The sequence below is a fragment of the Pelophylax lessonae genome (assembly GCF_965119305.1).
Source record: "Pelophylax lessonae genome assembly, chromosome: 4".
Taxonomy (NCBI): Eukaryota; Metazoa; Chordata; class Amphibia; order Anura; family Ranidae; genus Pelophylax; species Pelophylax lessonae.
In genome coordinates, this window is record NC_138771.1 from 52823307 (window position 1) to 52841678 (window position 18372).

Here is an 18372-nt window from a genome sequence, read left to right on the forward strand (position 1 = left end):
GTCCTCTTAGACTTAGAGTGATACTAAAGGTAAATTTAAAAAAAATAGTTTTGCACAGAGCGCTTCTGATCTTTTTCTTCTTGAGTATCCCACAAGCTCTCCAGGCTCCTCCCCCATGCTGACACTTGCTTTTGGAGGCACTCGCCGAGCCCTGGCTCTGCGCCCCCCCCCCCCTCTTCACTGGCTGTGATTGACATTGGCCATTACCATTGGCTCCCACTGCTGTCTCTGAGCCAATGAGGAGGGAGAGAGCCAGTAGAGCAGCTGCTCTCGTGCATATTGCTGGACTGAGGTCGAGCACAGGTAAGTATAAGGCGGAGGGGGGGGGGGGTGCATACTGAAGGTTTTCTTACCTTTTATGCATAGAATGGATGAAAGTAAAACACCTTCAACCATTAGGATCATTTTACCCTCTTGGTGCCAGCGCCTCCTGGCCCTTTAAAAGGTTTAGGATGATGGGAGGTGGGGCGGGGTTTATGATCATGTGACCGCCGTGATTGGCTGTCACATGATCGGAAAGCTCTTGTTTGCAAGCTGCGATCAGGAACTTTCCGTTAGCCACCGGTAACTGTACTGGGAGCGCGCCTGGCGTACAAATCTATTTGCACCAATTCATGCTAATATGCGGCCACTCAGCGCCAAGGCCCACCCGCCAAGTGGCCGTATATTTGCATGTGGCTGGCGCCAAGGGGTTAAACTTATCAGCATTGGGTGCTAATATATTCCAAATAAAGTGTCAAATTAAATATGTGCCAAACTGCTTTAACTGTGGTGACCAAAACGTGCCAAATACTCAACAAGACCAACAAGGAATGTGCTCTGAAGTGCCCCTTTAAAATGCTCACTCACGAGATAATATTATCCCCTATTGTTAAATAAGTAGCATGTATTTGGAAAATAAATAATGGACTATGATGGCACCTCACAATTTACACTGTTAAAATATAAACATTTTTTATTTCTTCATACAAAAAAGTTTTAAAAATTTTCTATAAATGGAATTATGCCAATCGTGGACTATAGATGCTGGCATTCAACCCTCACAAAACACGGGTCCCCCCAATAAGGGCATGTGGGCCTCAGACAAGTAATACCCTAATCATTCATGGCATTGGGATGGCCCTAAGAGAGGGAGGATTAGGTCCAGCTTGCAATCTTGCTTAACATGTGCCAGACACGCTTCTTCAGTAGCCTTACAGTTAAAAGAATAAAATATTATTCTAAATAGAATAAGAAAAAATCTCAGAATCACATATGTTTAAATTTCACAATAAAATTACCAAGTGTACCAGCAAGAACATCTCTTACTTACAAAGCAATTTATGATGCAATAAGCAAAAAAGGAGAGGAACGGCTAGGTAGCCTAATCATTTTGCCAATATCTAGCCATATATACAGTATTATGTTGAAAAGGTGGATACAGTGGATATAATCTTTCAAGGTAAGCCTCGTAAAACCGTTTTTTTTTTTTCAATAGAGTGTAATCACACACCCTTCCCCTCTCCTCCCCTCCCTTCACTATCCCAATGCCCCTCTTTGTGGGGTTGACTTGGCAGAACATTATGTCACTCTAGGTATGGGTTGTTTACTATTCATAGTAGCCCCTAATTGTGAATACTGAGTTAGCCCTGCGTTGCTACTGCGTTGGGATATTATCTAATTACTATGTAAGTAGAAGGTTAATAATGTGGCCAACTTGGTAATGTTAGTGTGTACCATAGTTATAGCTCTGTATCCTTCCTTGTACCCACTCGTAGATGTTCCCCCACATCCACTGCACTTCTGGGACCGGGGATGTCCTCTACCTAGCCGTTCCTCTCCATCTCGCTTATTATACCATCATACATTGCTTTGTATGTAAGAAATTTTCTTGCTAATACATTTGGTATTTTTATTGTGAAATGTAAACATATATGATCCTGAAGTTTTTACTTATTCTATTTAGAAAATGTATTTATTCTTTTAACTGGAAAGCTCCTGAAGAAGCGCATTAGGCTCAAAACATGTTGAGCAAGATAGCAAACTGGACCTCATCCTGTCTCTCCTAGAGACCACCCCATTGCCATGAATGATTAGGGTATGACCTGTTTGAGGTCCACATGCCCTTATTGGGGGGACCCATGTTTTGTGAGGGTTGGATGTTATTCCAGCATCTATTGTCTATGATTATTCTCCATTTATAGAATGTTTTTTACCTTTTTTTGTATAAAGAAATAAAAAAATGTTTACATTTTAACGATGTAAAATGTGTGGTGCCATCAAAGTCTGTTCTTTCTTTTCCAAATGCATCCTAGTATACATAGAACGAGGCACATTGTACCAGTTGTGTCCACAGTACCACCCTGTGGTGACTTAATATAATTGGTCTATTTGTTAAATAAATAGGTTAGAGTCGGTTCACACTGAGGCGACACGACTCCTTACTACTTCGGGGGCTACTAGTCTATGTAAGTCGCTCCGAGGTTGCCCCGAAGAAGTACAGGACCCTTTTTCTAAGTCGGAGCGACTTGTGTCGCTCCTATTAGAACGGTTCCTGTAGCGGTCAATGGACCGCGAGGGAGCGCGACTTGTCAGGCTGACAAGTCGCTTGACTAGTCGCGGCAGTGTGGACCGGCTCTTAGACCCCGTTCACACTGGGGCGACCTGTCAGGCGCCTGCCATAGAGAAGCTGTCAAAAGTCGCTCCGACTTAGAAAAAGGGTCTGGAGCTTCTTTGGGGTGACCCGGAGTGACCTGCATTGACTTCAATGATATGAAGTCCGTGCGGGCCGCTCTGAGAGGTCGCCCCGGCAAGTAGCGTCGCCCCAGTGTGAACGGAGTCTTAATGTGCTTGGGATGTAAACCCCAAAGTGGACCAACTCTTTGGATTTGCAATATCCCCTCATTCTCCAATGACCAGCAGGGGCTATAGACAGGGCTGCTGTTAGAAATCACGGGGCCCCATACAGCCTACCTAGCAGGCCCCCCAACCCCGAATTTATCAAGACAATATTTTCACTAAAAATACACTAAAATCATTAATAACAGACACAAAAATAACAAAGAACCTGTTTGAATTAGCCCTTTTTACATTTGTTTTAAAAAAAAATATATATTTTGTTTTAAATGTTAAAAATGTTTACAATTATTTTATTTTACATTTTTTTAAATTATTTATTACAATGTTTAATTTTTTTTTTCCAGTTTGTAATTTTTTTAACAGGACAGGGAAGCCTGCAGTGCTGTGAAAAGGGGTGCATAAGGAGGGGGGAATCTGTGTCAGGGAAGTAATTATAGGAATGATGTCCTGTGTCTGTGTCTGTGTCTCTCCCTGCAGCAGCTGAAAGCTCTCAGAAAGAGGGTAAACTGGCTTTCAGCTGCTGCAGAGAGCTGCACAGGGCTTCCTTCTGTAATTGCCCATCCGCCCGCCCGCACCGATTCCCTGTGCAGTTGGGGCCCCCCTGTGTGCCTGGGTCCCCTACAAGAGGAAGTGCCCCCCCCCCCATAAGGGGCCCTGGCTATAGGAGTGGGTATCGGCATACCATCTGAGTGTATAAGAGAAAAAGTTTGTGGACACCTGCTCCTATAGCCCCTGATCATTGGAGGATGAGGAGATACAGCAAATTTATATTAAAATATATATAAAAATATAAATTAAACAGTACGATGCACCACAATCAACGCATTAGCATGCTGTCGTCTTACAGTACACCAGCTGCTAATGTGAATGAGCCCTTAGTTCTCTCTTGAGCCTATTAGAAATCGATTAGAAAGTGATAAACCAAAAAAGAGGACAGCTGAGAAACCCCCCATGGTAAACAATACTATTGGGTGTGCTTTTATGGGCTGCAAGGGCTCGTTCACACTAACAGTTGGGGTGGCAGTTAAACCCCCGCGGTTCAGCCCCACTTTCACCACCTCCCAACCACTACCCCCTTTAACTGCAAGTACAGAAAATACCCCCTAAGGAGTGGGACTATGTGGGCGACCAGACATCCAAGTAATTCCCATGTACAGGCGGTCCCCGGGATACAAACAAGATAGGGACTGTAGGTTTGTTCTTAAGTCTAATTTGTTTGGAAGTTGGAACAGGTACATTTTTTAGGTGTAGCCTCAGCCAAAACAATAATTTTTAAGTTTTTTGGATAGCACAGGGAAGGGTTAGCACCCCTGTAACATTTGTTTTGCTGTCTGTACCCCTGTTCAGAAGATTTCACCTCACTTTCTGTCCCTATGACAATTGGATTTTGAACATTTTGGGTTGTTGTGGAAACAAGAATTGGTGATAAAGCTTCAGTGGAGACACCTTTTTCCCATAATAACTCTTACAGGAGTGAATTCCCTTCCTAGGGGGAGATTTCTCCACGCTTCCTGTTATCTCCCTGTAAGTAGGAGTCGTTTGTAAGTCAGATGTTTGTAACTCAGGGAACACCTGTATATAGTTGTAAGTAAAAACAATTTTACTATACAAACCATGTAAAATGTAGAGAGGCTACATGTCTCTATATAACAGGAAAATGGTTAAAAAGTTTTTTGTCATGGCTTGCAATAGAAGGTCATACAGGAAAATAGTGACTGACAGAGTGGTGGATATTCCAAAAGTTTCAGGTGTGACCACCCTTCTTCAGGGGTCTGTTTCATGGAGAACAATAGTAAACACCAAGAGTAGTGTTGAGCGAACACGGACTGTATTATTCGTGTTCGTACCGAATAATTGGATTTTTTGTACCCGAACACGGACACGGACACTTTACTGTATGTTCGGGTAAAAATCCGTGTTCGGTCGTTTTATTTCCGGGTTTTGCATGCTTTGGCGCTCTTTTCATGGCGGGCTTTCAACAGCCAATCAACAATCGTTTAACTGGTGTGCCTTAAGCCATCCCAGCCATGCCTGCAAATGTCTCAGTAGCTGTGATTGGCCGTCTGAAGCATGTGACCAAGTCTTTATAAGTTCGAGGCAGCCGCAGCGGCGTCATTATGCTGCTTAGATTCAGGGACAGAGCACACATCAACGTGCTGGCTGCTGATTAGGGAAAGATAGGCAGGAAAAAACCATTTGTGTCCGGATAGAATTGAGGGACAGGTCGGAGTGTTTAGGCAGGGCGAGTTGTAGGCATTTTAGGGATAGAGTCTGCTGAATTATATAGGGTCAGTGTCTTCTACAAACTACAATCGATATTGCTGTGTGGGGGGTGGGGTCTGCACTCAATCCTGATCTACGATCTCTTCTCAATCCTGTTAGGGACAGAGTCTGCTGAATTTTAGGGAAACTGTGTTCTACAAACTACAATCGATATTGCTGTGTGGTGTGGGATTGGAGATAGGCAGGTGTCAGTGATCCACATCCATTTTTCTGTGTGTGAGCTGCAGTGAACACAATCTTTTTGGGCTGCAGTGAACACAATCTTTTTGGGCTGCAGTGAACACAATCTTTTTGGGCTGCAGTGAACACAATCTTTTTGGGCTGCAGTGAACACAATCTTTTTGGGCTGCAGTGAACACAATCTTTTTGGGGTGCAGTGAACAAAATCTTTTTGGGGTGCAGTGAACACAATCCTTTTTGGTGTGCAGTGAACACAATCTTTGTGGGGTGCAGTGAACAAAATCCTTTGTGGGGTGCAGTGAACACAATCTTTTTGGGGTGCAGTGAACAAAATCCTTTTTGGGGTGCAGTGAACAACATCCTTTTTGGGGTGCAGTGAACACAATCTTTTTGGGGTGCAGTGAACAAAATCCTTTGTGGGGTGCAGTGAACACAATCTTTTTGGGGTGCAGTGAACACAATCTTTTTGGGGTGGAGTGAACAACATCCTTTTTGGGGTGCAGTGAACAAAATCCTTTTTGGGGTGCAGTGAACAAAATCATTTTTGGGGTGCAGTGAACACAATCTTTTTGGGGTGCAGTGAACACAATCTTTGTGGGGTGCAGTGAACACAATCTTTTTGGGGTGGAGTGAACAACATCCTTTTTGGGGTGCAGTGAACAACATCCTTTTTGGGGTGCAGTGAACACAATCTTTTTGGGGTGCAGTGAACACAATCTTTGTGGGGTACAGTGAACAGAATCTTTGTGGGGTGCAGTGAACACAATCTTTGGGGGGTACAGTGAACACAATCTTTGTGAGGTGCAGTGAACACAATCTTTGTGGGGTGCAGTGAACACAATCATTGTGGGGTGCAGTGAACTCAATCTTTGTGGGGTACAGTGAACACAATCTCATACTGAAGGTTTGAGGGTGCTGCCTGTTCCATACTCCCCCTACTCCTCATCTAGCCTTTTAGGGGTACAAACAATAGTAATTGGGGCCTAGTGTGGTTGTGTACGTGTGATATACATACACTTTTTTGGGATCATATTTTCTATTCCGCTATTTAATCAAAAACCTTTGGGGATCAGTTAAATTGGGGGATAGTCTGTGTTGGTACGTGTGAGAGAGATCCACCTTTCCAAGTTGTTGGGGTTCATCTCATACTTCTGAAGGTTTGAGGGTGCTGCCTGTTCCATACTCCCCCTACTCCTAGCCTTTTAGGGGTACAAACAATAGTAATTGGGGCCTAGTGTGGTTGTGTACGTGTGATATACATACACTTTTTTGGGATCATATTTTCTATTCCGCTATTTAATCAAAAACCTCTGGGGATCAGTTAAATTGGGGGATAGTCTGTGTTGGTACGTGTGAGAGAGATCCACCTTTCCAAGTTGTTGGGGTTCATCTCATACTTCTGAAGGTTTGAGGGTGCTGCCTGTTCCATACTCCCCCTACTCCTAGCCTTTTAGGGGTACAAACAATAGTAATTGGGGCCTAGTGTGGTTGTGTACGTGTGATATACATACACTTTTTTGGGATCATATTTTCTATTCCGCTATTTAATCAAAAACCTTTGGGGATCAGTTAAATTGGGGGATAGTCTGTGTTGGTACGTGTGAGAGAGATCCACCTTTCCAAGTTGTTGAGGTTCATCTCATACTTCTGAAGGTTTGAGGGTGCTGCCTGTTCCATACTCCCCCTACTCCTAGCCTTTTAGGGGTACAAACAATAGTAATTGGGGCCTAGTGTGGTTGTGTACGTGTGATATACATACACTTTTTTGGGATCATATTTTCTATTCCGCTATTTAATCAAAAACCTCTGGGGATCAGTTAAATTGGGGGATAGTCTGTGTTGGTACGTGTGAGAGAGATCCACCTTTCCAAGTTGTTGGGGTTCATCTCATACTTCTGAAGGTTTGAGGGTGCTGCCTGTTCCATACTCCCCCTACTCCTAGCCTTTTAGGGGTACAAACAATAGTAATTGGGGCCTAGTGTGGTTGTGTACGTGTGATATACATACACTTTTTTGGGATCATATTTTCTATTCCGCTATTTAATCAAAAACCTTTGGGGATCAGTTAAATTGGGGGATAGTCTGTGTTGGTACGTGTGAGAGAGATCCACCTTTCCAAGTTGTTGGGGTTCATCTCATACTTCTGAAGGTTTGAGGGTGCTGCCTGTTCCATACTCCCCCTACTCCTAGCCTTTTAGGGGTACAAACAATAGTAATTGGGGCCTAGTGTGGTTGTGTACGTGTGATATACATACACTTTTTTGGGATCATATTTTCTATTCCGCTATTTAATCAAAAACCTTTGGGGATCAGTTAAATTGGGGGATAGTCTGTGTTGGTACGTGTGAGAGAGATCCACCTTTCCAAGTTGTTGGGGTTCATCTCATACTTCTGAAGGTTTGAGGGTGCTGCCTGTTCCATACTCCCCCTACTCCTCATCTAGCCTTTTAGGGGTACAAACAATAGTAATTGGGGCCCAGTGTGGTTGTGTACGTGTGATATACATACACTTTTTTGGGATCATATTTTCTATTCCGCTATTTAATCAAAAACCTTTGGGGATCAGTTAAATTGGGGGATAGTCTGTGTCGGTACGTGTGAGAGAGATCCACCTTTCCAAGTTGTTGGGGTTCATCTCATACTTCTGAAGGTTTGAGGGTGCTGCCTGTTCCATACCCCCCCTACTCCTCATCTAGCCTTTTAGGGGTACAAACAATAGTAATTGGGGCCTAGTGTGGTTGTGTACGTGCGAGATACATACACTTTTTTTGATCATATTTCCTACTCCGCTATTCAATAAAAACCTTTGAGGATCAATTGAATTGCGGGATAGTCTGTGTCGGTACGTGTGAGAGAGATCCACCTTTCCAAGTTGTTGGGGTTCATCTCATACTTCTGAAGGTTTGAGGGTGCTGCCTGTTCCATACTCCCCCTACTCCTCATCTAGCCTTTTAGGGGTACAAACAATAGTAATTGGGGCCCAGTGTGGTTGTGTACGTGTGATATACATACACTTTTTTGGGATCATATTTTCTATTCCGCTATTTAATCAAAAACCTTTGGGGATCAGTTAAATTGGGGGATAGTCTGTGTCGGTACGTGTGAGAGAGATCCACCTTTCCAAGTTGTTGGGGTTCATCTCATACTTCTGAAGGTTTGAGGGTGCTGCCTGTTCCATACTCCCCCCTACTCCTAGCCTTTTAGGGGTACAAACAATAGTAATTGGGGCCTAGTGTGGTTGTGTACGTGTGATATACATACACTTTTTTGGGATCATATTTTCTATTCCGCTATTTAATCAAAAACCTCTGGGGATCAGTTAAATTGGGGGATAGTCTGTGTTGGTACGTGTGAGAGAGATCCACCTTTCCAAGTTGTTGAGGTTCATCTCATACTTCTGAAGGTTTGAGGGTGCTGCCTGTTCCATACTCCCCCTACTCCTAGCCTTTTAGGGGTACAAACAATAGTAATTGGGGCCTAGTGTGGTTGTGTACGTGTGATATACATACACTTTTTTGGGATCATATTTTCTATTCCGCTATTTAATCAAAAACCTCTGGGGATCAGTTAAATTGGGGGATAGTCTGTGTTGGTACGTGTGAGAGAGATCCACCTTTCCAAGTTGTTGGGGTTCATCTCATACTTCTGAAGGTTTGAGGGTGCTGCCTGTTCCATACTCCCCCTACTCCTAGCCTTTTAGGGGTACAAACAATAGTAATTGGGGCCTAGTGTGGTTGTGTACGTGTGATATACATACACTTTTTTGGGATCATATTTTCTATTCCGCTATTTAATCAAAAACCTTTGGGGATCAGTTAAATTGGGGGATAGTCTGTGTCGGTACGTGTGAGAGAGATCCACCTTTCCAAGTTGTTGGGGTTCATCTCATACTTCTGAAGGTTTGAGGGTGCTGCCTGTTCCATACCCCCCCTACTCCTCATCTAGCCTTTTAGGGGTACAAACAATAGTAATTGGGGCCTAGTGTGGTTGTGTACGTGCGAGATACATACACTTTTTTTGATCATATTTCCTATTCCGCTATTCAATAAAAACCTTTGAGGATCAATTGAATTGCGGGATAGTCTGTGTCGGTACGTGTGAGAGAGATCCACCTTTCCAAGTTGTTGGGGTTCATCTCATACTTCTGAAGGTTTGAGGGTGCTGCCTGTTCCATACTCCCCCTACTCCTCATCTAGCCTTTTAGGGGTACAAACAATAGTAATTGGGGCCTAGTGTGGTTGTGTACGTGTGATATACATACACTTTTTTTGGATCATATTTTCTATTCCGCTATTTAATCAAAAACCTTTGGGGATCAGTTAAATTGGGGGATAGTCTGTGTTGGTACGTGTGAGAGAGATCCACCTTTCCAAGTTGTTGGGGTTCATCTCATACTTCTGAAGGTTTGAGGGTGCTGCCTGTTCCATACTCCCCCTACTCCTCATCTAGCCTTTTAGGGGTACAAACAATAGTAATTGGGGCCCAGTGTGGTTGTGTACGTGTGATATACATACACTTTTTTGGGATCATATTTTCTATTCCGCTATTTAATCAAAAACCTTTGGGGATCAGTTAAATTGGGGGATAGTCTGTGTCGGTACGTGTGAGAGAGATCCACCTTTCCAAGTTGTTGGGGTTCATCTCATACTTCTGAAGGTTTGAGGGTGCTGCCTGTTCCATACCCCCCCTACTCCTCATCTAGCCTTTTAGGGGTACAAACAATAGTAATTGGGGCCTAGTGTGGTTGTGTACGTGTGATATACATACACTTTTTTTGGATCATATTTTCTATTCCGCTATTTAATCAAAAACCTTTGGGGATCAGTTAAATTGGGGGATAGTCTGTGTCGGTACGTGTGAGAGAGATCCACCTTTCCAAGTTGTTGGGGTTCATCTCATACTTCTGAAGGTTTGAGGGTGCTGCCTGTTCCATACCCCCCCTACTCCTCATCTAGCCTTTTAGGGGTACAAACAATAGTAATTGGGGCCTAGTGTGGTTGTGTACGTGCGAGATACATACACTTTTTTTGATCATATTTCCTATTCCGCTATTCAATAAAAACCTTTGAGGATCAATTGAATTGCGGGATAGTCTGTGTCGGTACGTGTGAGAGAGATCCACCTTTCCAAGTTGTTGGGGTTCATCTCATACTTCTGAAGGTTTGAGGGTGCTGCCTGTTCCATACTCCCCCTACTCCTCATCTAGCCTTTTAGGGGTACAAACAATAGTAATTGGGGCCCAGTGTGGTTGTGTACGTGTGATATACATACACTTTTTTTGGATCATATTTTCTATTCCGCTATTTAATTTAACTGGGCCTCCATGCGAGACCTGTGTGCCTTGTTGCGCTGTTTTGAGTACTCCACCAACATGGCCAGTGGCAATGACGCCGTTCTCAGCTTAACTATCCCACTTCCATGCCTCCTTGAAAAAACAATTCGGGCGATGATGGAAGAGGATGTGGCACAGGATGAGGAGGAGGAGGAGGATGAAGAGGTAACATTTCCAAGGCTTTCAGGGCAGTCATTCGCAAGGGGCTCCGAGGGTGGGTTCCTGCACACGCAAACGCCAGGGACGCAATTGTCCAGCAGGGGCACAGTTCTGGAGGATGAGGAGGATGAGGAGGAGGAGGAGCTGGAGGAGGAGATGGAACCATGTTCACAGCAGGGTGGCACCCAGGCCAGCTCATGGCCATCACTGGTGCGTGGCTGGGGGGATACAGAGGACACGGACGATACACCTCCCACAGAGGACAGCCTTTCGTTGCCTCTGGGCAGCCTGGCACACATGAGCGATTACATGCTGCAGTGTCTCCACAACGACCGCCGAGTTGCCCACATTCTAACTTGTGCTGATTACTGGGTGGCCACGCTGCTGGATCCCCGTTACAAGGACAACGTACCGTCCTTAATTCACTCACTGGAGCGCGATCGCAAGATGCGCGAGTACAAGCGCACGCTGGTAGACGCCATGCTGCTGGCATTCCCATCTGACAGCGGGGCCACAGTGGAAGCACAAGGCAGAGGAGGAGGAGGAGGAGGTCGCCAACGCAACCAGGGCACCGCCAGCACCTCAGAAGGCAGGGTTAGCATGGCCGAAATGTGGAAAAGCTTTGTCAGCACGCCACAACAAACAGCAGCACCAGCAGCTCAGATGGAACGTCTTAGCAGGAGGCAGCATTTTACCAACATGGTGGAGCAGTATGTGTGCACACGCCTACATGTAGTGAATGACGGGTCTGCCCCCTTCAACTTCTGGGTCTCCAAATTGGGCACATGGCTTGAGCTTGCCCTTTACGCCTTGGAGGTGCTGGCGTGCCCTGCAGCCAGTGTATTATCTGAACGGGTATTTAGCACGGCTGGGGGCGTTATAACAGACAAGCGCAGCCGCCTGTCCAGAGACAATGTGGACAAGCTCACGTTCATTAAAATGAACCAGGCATGGATCCCACGGGACTTTTCCGTACCTTATGCAGAATAGCAATGGATACCGACCTTACCCACCCATTGTTCCATTTTTGCTCTTTCTCACTCTTTTGGGGTGTACCCTCATTTAAAATTTTTGAAAAGAAGCAGTGTTGGCTACCTCGTCCTCCTCCTCAGGGCCAGATTAATGTAGGGGCTATTGGAGCTGCAGCTCCAGGCCCCTACCTTTTATATAGGCCCCGGGTTGGCCATATTCACTGTTACCGCTCTTCTGTCACTTGTAAACACAGAAGTCTGGCTTCTATGCTCGCTTCCCCAGGCAGCACCCTCAGAACCTCCCCACACAGCGTGAAGGCCGGACAAGGAGGGACAGTTGGCGATGCATGGATGTGTTTATGGGCTTCAGAGACAGCATCCCATGTTGAATTAGGCATGCATGGCTGCACCCTTCCTCCTCTGGGTGCATGGCAAGGCACGGCCCTTAAGGCCCTTCAAAATCCTCAGCACCAAGCCCATGATGCTGTTAATCCGGCCCTGGTCCTCCTCCACCGCCGCTTCCACCTACACCGCCCATAGGTGTGCGCAGCCTATTGCATTAAGGTGTGCACCCCAAAGTTGAAATACACATGCATGTGTTTGCCAGCAGGGAGAGTAATGTATCGGGGCCATGTACCTGTAGGCAAGGAGAAATAGAGCAGAGCAGGTCCCAGGGAGATCTTTCCCATCTCCTCACTGGCAATGCTATGTGCCCTAGGTGATTAGGGTGTGCCCAGGCACACCCAGCACACCCTGTGCGCACGCCTATGTCACCGCTAGGCTTGTGACGGTATCAGATTTTCATGCTGCGATTAATTGATTAAGGTTTTGCCACGGTATACGGTATTATCACGGTATTCTATTATTAAATTTAAATTATTAAATTTCCACCTCACTTCAATTTCATTGCTGAATTTAGGGGCTTTGGTTCACTTATGCACATTATTATATAGTCAGTCAGTACAGACTCTGTGAACCAGGCCTAAAATAGGTCATCAAGCAGTGTCTGGCCTAACTGGTGATAACTGGTTCTGGCGCTCGGCTCCGATCCGATGGCCTGGTCATTAAGAGGGCAAATCCTTGTGGTCAAGAAGTGGTTAAACCTGAAGGAGGTGTTGTTTATAAATTACTTTACTATTGCTTTAGGCCTGGTTCACATGTATGCGGGTTGGTGGTTCACATTTGCACAGGCATAGCAGCCCATTGATTTGAATGGGCTGCTATGCCCTCATTTTCCGCAGAAAAAAGGTGCATGCAGCATTTTTTTAAAATTCAGTGGCCTTGAAATCCATCCTGCTTTTGCACCATGCGACTAACCTGCAGTTCCTGCTCTGGCAAGCTTTCTGCATTTTTTGTATACGTGGGCACGGCATTTAAAAATAAACAGTTTGCGTGTGCAGCAACGGCAGGTAAGTCGCATGGTGCAAAAGAAGGATGGATTTCATGGCCACTGCATTTTTTTAAATTCTGCATGCACCTTTTTTCAGCTGAAAACGCAGGCATAGCAGCTCAAGCCCATTCACATCAATGGGCTGCTATGCCTGTGCAAATGTGGGCCCCCAACCCGCATACATGTGAACCAGGCCTAAAGCAATAGTAAAGTCATTAATTGGTTAAACCTGCAGGAGGACCGGTGTTTTTATCTATTAATGACTTTACTATTGCTTTAGGCCTGGTTCACATGTATGCGGGTTGGGGGCCCACATTTGCACAGGCATAGCAGCCCATTGATGTGAATGGGCTTGAGCTGCTATGCCTGCGTTTTCAGCTGAAAAAAGGTGCATGCAGAATTTAAAAAAATGCAGTGGCCATGAAATCCATCCTTCTTTTGCACCATGCGACTTACCTGCCGTTGCTGCACACGCAAACTGTTTATTTTTAAATGCCGTGCCCACGTATACAAAAAATGCAGAAAGCTTGCCAGAGCAGGAACTGCAGGTTAGTCGCATGGTGCAAAAGCAGGATGGATTTCAAGGCCACTGAATTTAAAAAAAATGCTGCATGCACCTTTTTTCTGCGGAAAATGAGGGCATAGCAGCCCGTTCAAATCAATGGGCTGCTATGCCTGTGCAAATGTGGGCCGCCAACCCGCATACATGTGAACCGCCAACCCGCATACATGTGAACCACCAACCCGCATACATGTGAACCAGGCCTAAAGCAATAGTAAAGTCATTAATAGATAAAAACACCGGTCCTCCTGCAGGTTTAACCACTTCTGGATCGCAAGGATTTGCCCCTTTAAAGACCAGGCCATCGGATCAGAGCGCCAGGACCAGTCATCACCAGGTAGGCCAGACACTGCTTGATGGCTATATAATAATGTAATGTGGGCTGCTAGGCGTGTGTGTGTGTATATATATATTTATTAGAGCTGCACGATTCTGGCCAAAATGAGAATCACGATTTTTTAGCTTGGAATAAAGATCACGATTCTCTCACGATTCTCTGTGTAACAAAAAAAAAAAAAATTGGGATAACTTTACTGTTACGTTTTTTTTTTTTTTTTTATTCATTAAAGTCTAATCATTGCGTTTGAAAGACTGCTGCGCAAATACAGTGTGACATAAAATATTACAACAATCGCCATTTTATTCTGTAGGGTCTCTGCTAAAAAAATATATAAAATGTTTGGGGGTTCTAAGTACTTTTCTAGCAAAAAAAAAACTGATTTTAACTTGCAAACAGCAAGTGTCAGAAAAAGATCCAGTCTTTAAGAGGTTAAACTTCCTTTCTCCCTGGCAGAGGGAAGGAAAAGATACAAATGTAATCATTTTTGTTTATAGTTAGGAGACTTAATGCTGAAAGGTGTTAGCTGAGTGAGTGAATGAGTCATCCAGCTCACTGAAATGTATCAATTCACAAGTCAGGCAGACTTGACAGAGAAACTCGGTATTTTAAAAATGCCACAATAACAATACCGTGGCTATGCAATACCGCGATATATCGAATTACCGAAAACCGGCATATGTCTAGTCACCGCCACATCCACCACCACCTCAACCTCCCTCCTACTCCACATGGGCCTCGTCCTTCAGAGATGAAGAAGAACATTGTTTTATTTTTCTGTTTTTTTTTGTTGTTTTAAGTTATTTCCCTATCCACATTTGTTTGCAGAGCACTTGCCATGCTCTTAATTACGTTTTGCTGCCATTTGCAGCACTCTAGCCCTTTCCTTTGGTGTTTTAGAGCCATTTTAGTGCCTTAAAGTTCGGGTCCCCATTGACTTCAATGGGGTTCGGTGTCCGGGAAAAGTTCGGTAAAAGTCCGGGACACGGACCCGGACTTTTTTTTAAAGTTCGGCCGAACCCGTCGAACACGGACATCTAGGTGTTCGCTCAACCCTAACCAAGAGAGGTGCTGGGATAAGAGGATGGCAAGCTTTGTAGAGATGTCCCTGTATGTGGGGGAGCACTGTCACATAGTACTAGAACATGCCTCTCGAAGGTCCTTACTGAAAATGGGCTGATGTCTCTTTAAAAAGGGGATGGAAAAGTATTCTTTATGTATTTGCCTCAAAGAAACCCAATTTCATTGGGAGTCCTGTGGTTTTAGGGAAAGGTCTTTGTATTAGAGACCTATCTCCTCTATTTAAGAGTATCTTGAAACAAACAAAGCAGAAAATTGTACTGGTATGATATGGCAATAAAACTCACTTTCAAGAGGATTCTATAACCGAGAAGTGGATTTAGAGGTAGCCGGCATCGTCTTTAACTGCAGAGGCAGCGGTGGGGGGTGTACAACTGCAGCGGCCACAATGCGACCATGGTAGGAATTATAACCCCTGTCTCTTTTGGCTGGCGTAGAGCTCACCAAACCAGTGGCGTAGCGTGGGGGGTGCAGGGGGGGGGGGGCGGCCGCCCCGGGCGCAACATCTGGGGGGGGCACATCCTGCAGTGTCACTCTGTCTGACATTATATATATTACTAACACGGTGTAATCACACACTGTTTGCGGCTGCCGCCATCTTTAGGCTGGGAGATAGCCGGCGGGCGCCCTATGGCTGGAAATTGCGGGGCGGAGCTGGACTGTGCCTCCCCTGCCCATTGGCGTAGCGTTGCAAGCCAAGCCCCGCCTGTCGGCGGCATGTTCTGCACAGCTCAGTCAGCTCAGCGAATCAGCAGCCTTCTTTTCAATCAGCCGCCCGGCCCTGTCACAGGAATCATTCATCTCTATCTTTCCAGTTGTGGCACTCAGGTAGCACAACGTGAAGAGAACTGAAGAGAGAGTTGTGAGAGGTGAGGTGAGACCATGAGAGATGTTTTTCTGGACCGACAGACACTCAAGGCATCTATGGAGGGAGGAGGAGGGGGGGGAGCAGCCTGGACTGGAGAGCACTGACTGCAGAAAAGTGAAAGTGGAACTGTAGGGGAGGTCAATGTAGGTGTGAGTGGGGGGGGGGGATCAGGGGGATCAGTGAAGGAGGGGTCAGTGTAGGTATCAGTGGGGGGGGGGGGGTTGGTGAAGGGGGGGTCAGTGTAGGTGTCAATGGGGGGGGGGGTCAGTGTAGGTGTCAATGTGGGGGGGGGGGTCAGTGTAGGTGTCAATGTGTGTGTGGGGGGGGTGAGTGTAGGTGTCAATGTGTGTGGGGGGGGGGGGGGTAGGTGTCAGTGTAGGTGTCAAAGTGTGTGTGTGGGGGGGGTCAGTGTAGGTGTCAATGTGTGTGGGGGGGGGGGGAGTCATTGTAGGTCAGTGCAGACCCCTTCACTGACCCCCTCCACTGACCCCTTCACTGACCCCCCCACATTGACACCTACAATGACACCTACACTGATCCCCCCCACATTGACACCTACACTGACCCCCCCACATTGACACCTACAGTGAAGGGGTCAATGTAGGGGGGTCAGCGTAAGGGTTCAGTGAACGGGGGTCAATGTAGGTGTCAGTGTAGGGGGGTCAATGTAGGCGGGGTCAGTGTAGGTGTCAGTGTAGGTGTCAATGTGGGTGGGGGGTCAGTGTAGGTGTCAGTGAAGGGGTCAATGTAGGGGGGTCAGTGTAAGGGTTCAGTGAAGGGGGGGTCAATGTAGGGGGGTCAGTGTAGGTGTCAGTGTAGGAGGGGTCAGTTTAGGGGTCAGTATAGGGGGGGTCAGTGTAGGGGAGGGGTCAGTCTAGAGGTCAGTCTAGGGGGCAGGGAAGAAGGGTCAGTGATGGGGGCAAGTGTATGTGTCAGTGTAGGTGTCAGTGAAGGGGTCAGTGTAGGGCGGTCAGTGTAGGGGGGGTCAGTTTAGGGGTCAGTATAGGGGGGATCAGTGTAGGGGAGGGGTCAGTCTAGGGGGCAGGGAAGAAGGGTCAGTGATGGGAGGCAAGTGTATGTGTCAGTGTAGGTGTCAGTGAAGGGGTCGGTGTAGGTGTCAGTGAAGGGGTCAGTGTAGGGGGGGTCTGTCTAGGGGGGTCAGTGAAGGAGGGGCAGGGAAGGAGGGGCAGGGAAGAATGTCAGTGAATGGGGTCAGTGTAGGGGGGTCAGTGAAAGGGTCAGTGAAGGGGTCAGTGAAGGTATCAGGTAGGTCAATGTAGGAATCAGGAATGTCAGTGTAGGTGTCAGTGAAGAAGGGTCAGTGAAGGGGGCCAGTGTATGTGCCAGTGTAGGTGTCAGTGAAGGGGTCAGTGTAGGGGGGGTTCAGTCTAGGGGGGTTAGTGAAGGAGGGGCAGGGAAGAAGGGGGCCAGCGTGGGTGTCAGTGTAGGTGTCAGTGAAGGGGTCAGTGTGTGTGGGGGGGGCAGTGTAGGGGTGTAAGTGTAGGGGTCAGTGAAGGTGTCAGGTAGGTCAGTGTAGGAATCAGGAATGTCAGTGTAGTAATAGGGTTGGTTAGTGCAGGAATCAGGTAGGTCAGTGTAGTGGTCAGGTAGGTCTGTGTAGTGGTGAGGTAGGTCAGTGTATGTGTCAGTATAGTAATCAGGTAGGTTAGTTTAGGAATCAGGTAAGTCTCTGTAGTGGTCAGATAGGTCTCTGTAGGTGTCAGTATAGTGATCAGGTAGGTTAGTGCAGGAGACGGGTAGGTCAGTGTAATTGTCAGGTAGATTTGTGTAGTGATCAGGTTGGTTAGTGCAGGAATAAGGTAGGTCAGTGTAGGAATAAGATAGCAGACATCTCAAGTCTCCCGCAAGTCGCGGGAGACTCCCGCTATCCGCCCTGAGCTCACGGACACCCGCAAGCTCAGGGCAATATCCCAGCTGTGTGTTTGAGTCAGATGAGATGACTCATCGATAAAGGCAGGACTGTGTCAGCTGTCAGCAAGCTGAGCCTGCACAGAGAAATCACGTCGGAGCCGAAGTAGATCCGGCTCACAGGCGGAGTGATATGAGTCATGCACTCCGCCTGTGGGAGGAGCTGCAGAGAGCAAGCAGCGGCTTTGCTCTCTACTACAGCCACATCTTCTACTCCAGGAGGCATTTTGGCACGCGGGACCGATCACTGTGACACCCCACTCTGTGACAGACACAGTGACTGTAACGGACCGTTTCAGCAGACAAGGGGTTAAAATCCGTTTAGGCGATATGCCCCTTTCTGAGAGAGCAGGCACAGCTACTTGCAGGAGATCACACTCCCGAACTGGATACAATATAGCACTCCAACCTGGAACCTCACGAATAGCTGCTAGCAGACGAAC

The 18372-nt window shown here is 46.4% G+C and overlaps 1 protein-coding gene across 2 annotated transcripts in view; it reads left to right on the forward strand.

Moving 5' to 3' along the window:
- Window positions 1-18372, forward strand: part of RHCG (Rh family C glycoprotein) — a 227782-nt gene that overhangs the window by 198728 nt on the left and 10682 nt on the right. The window lies entirely within an intron of this gene.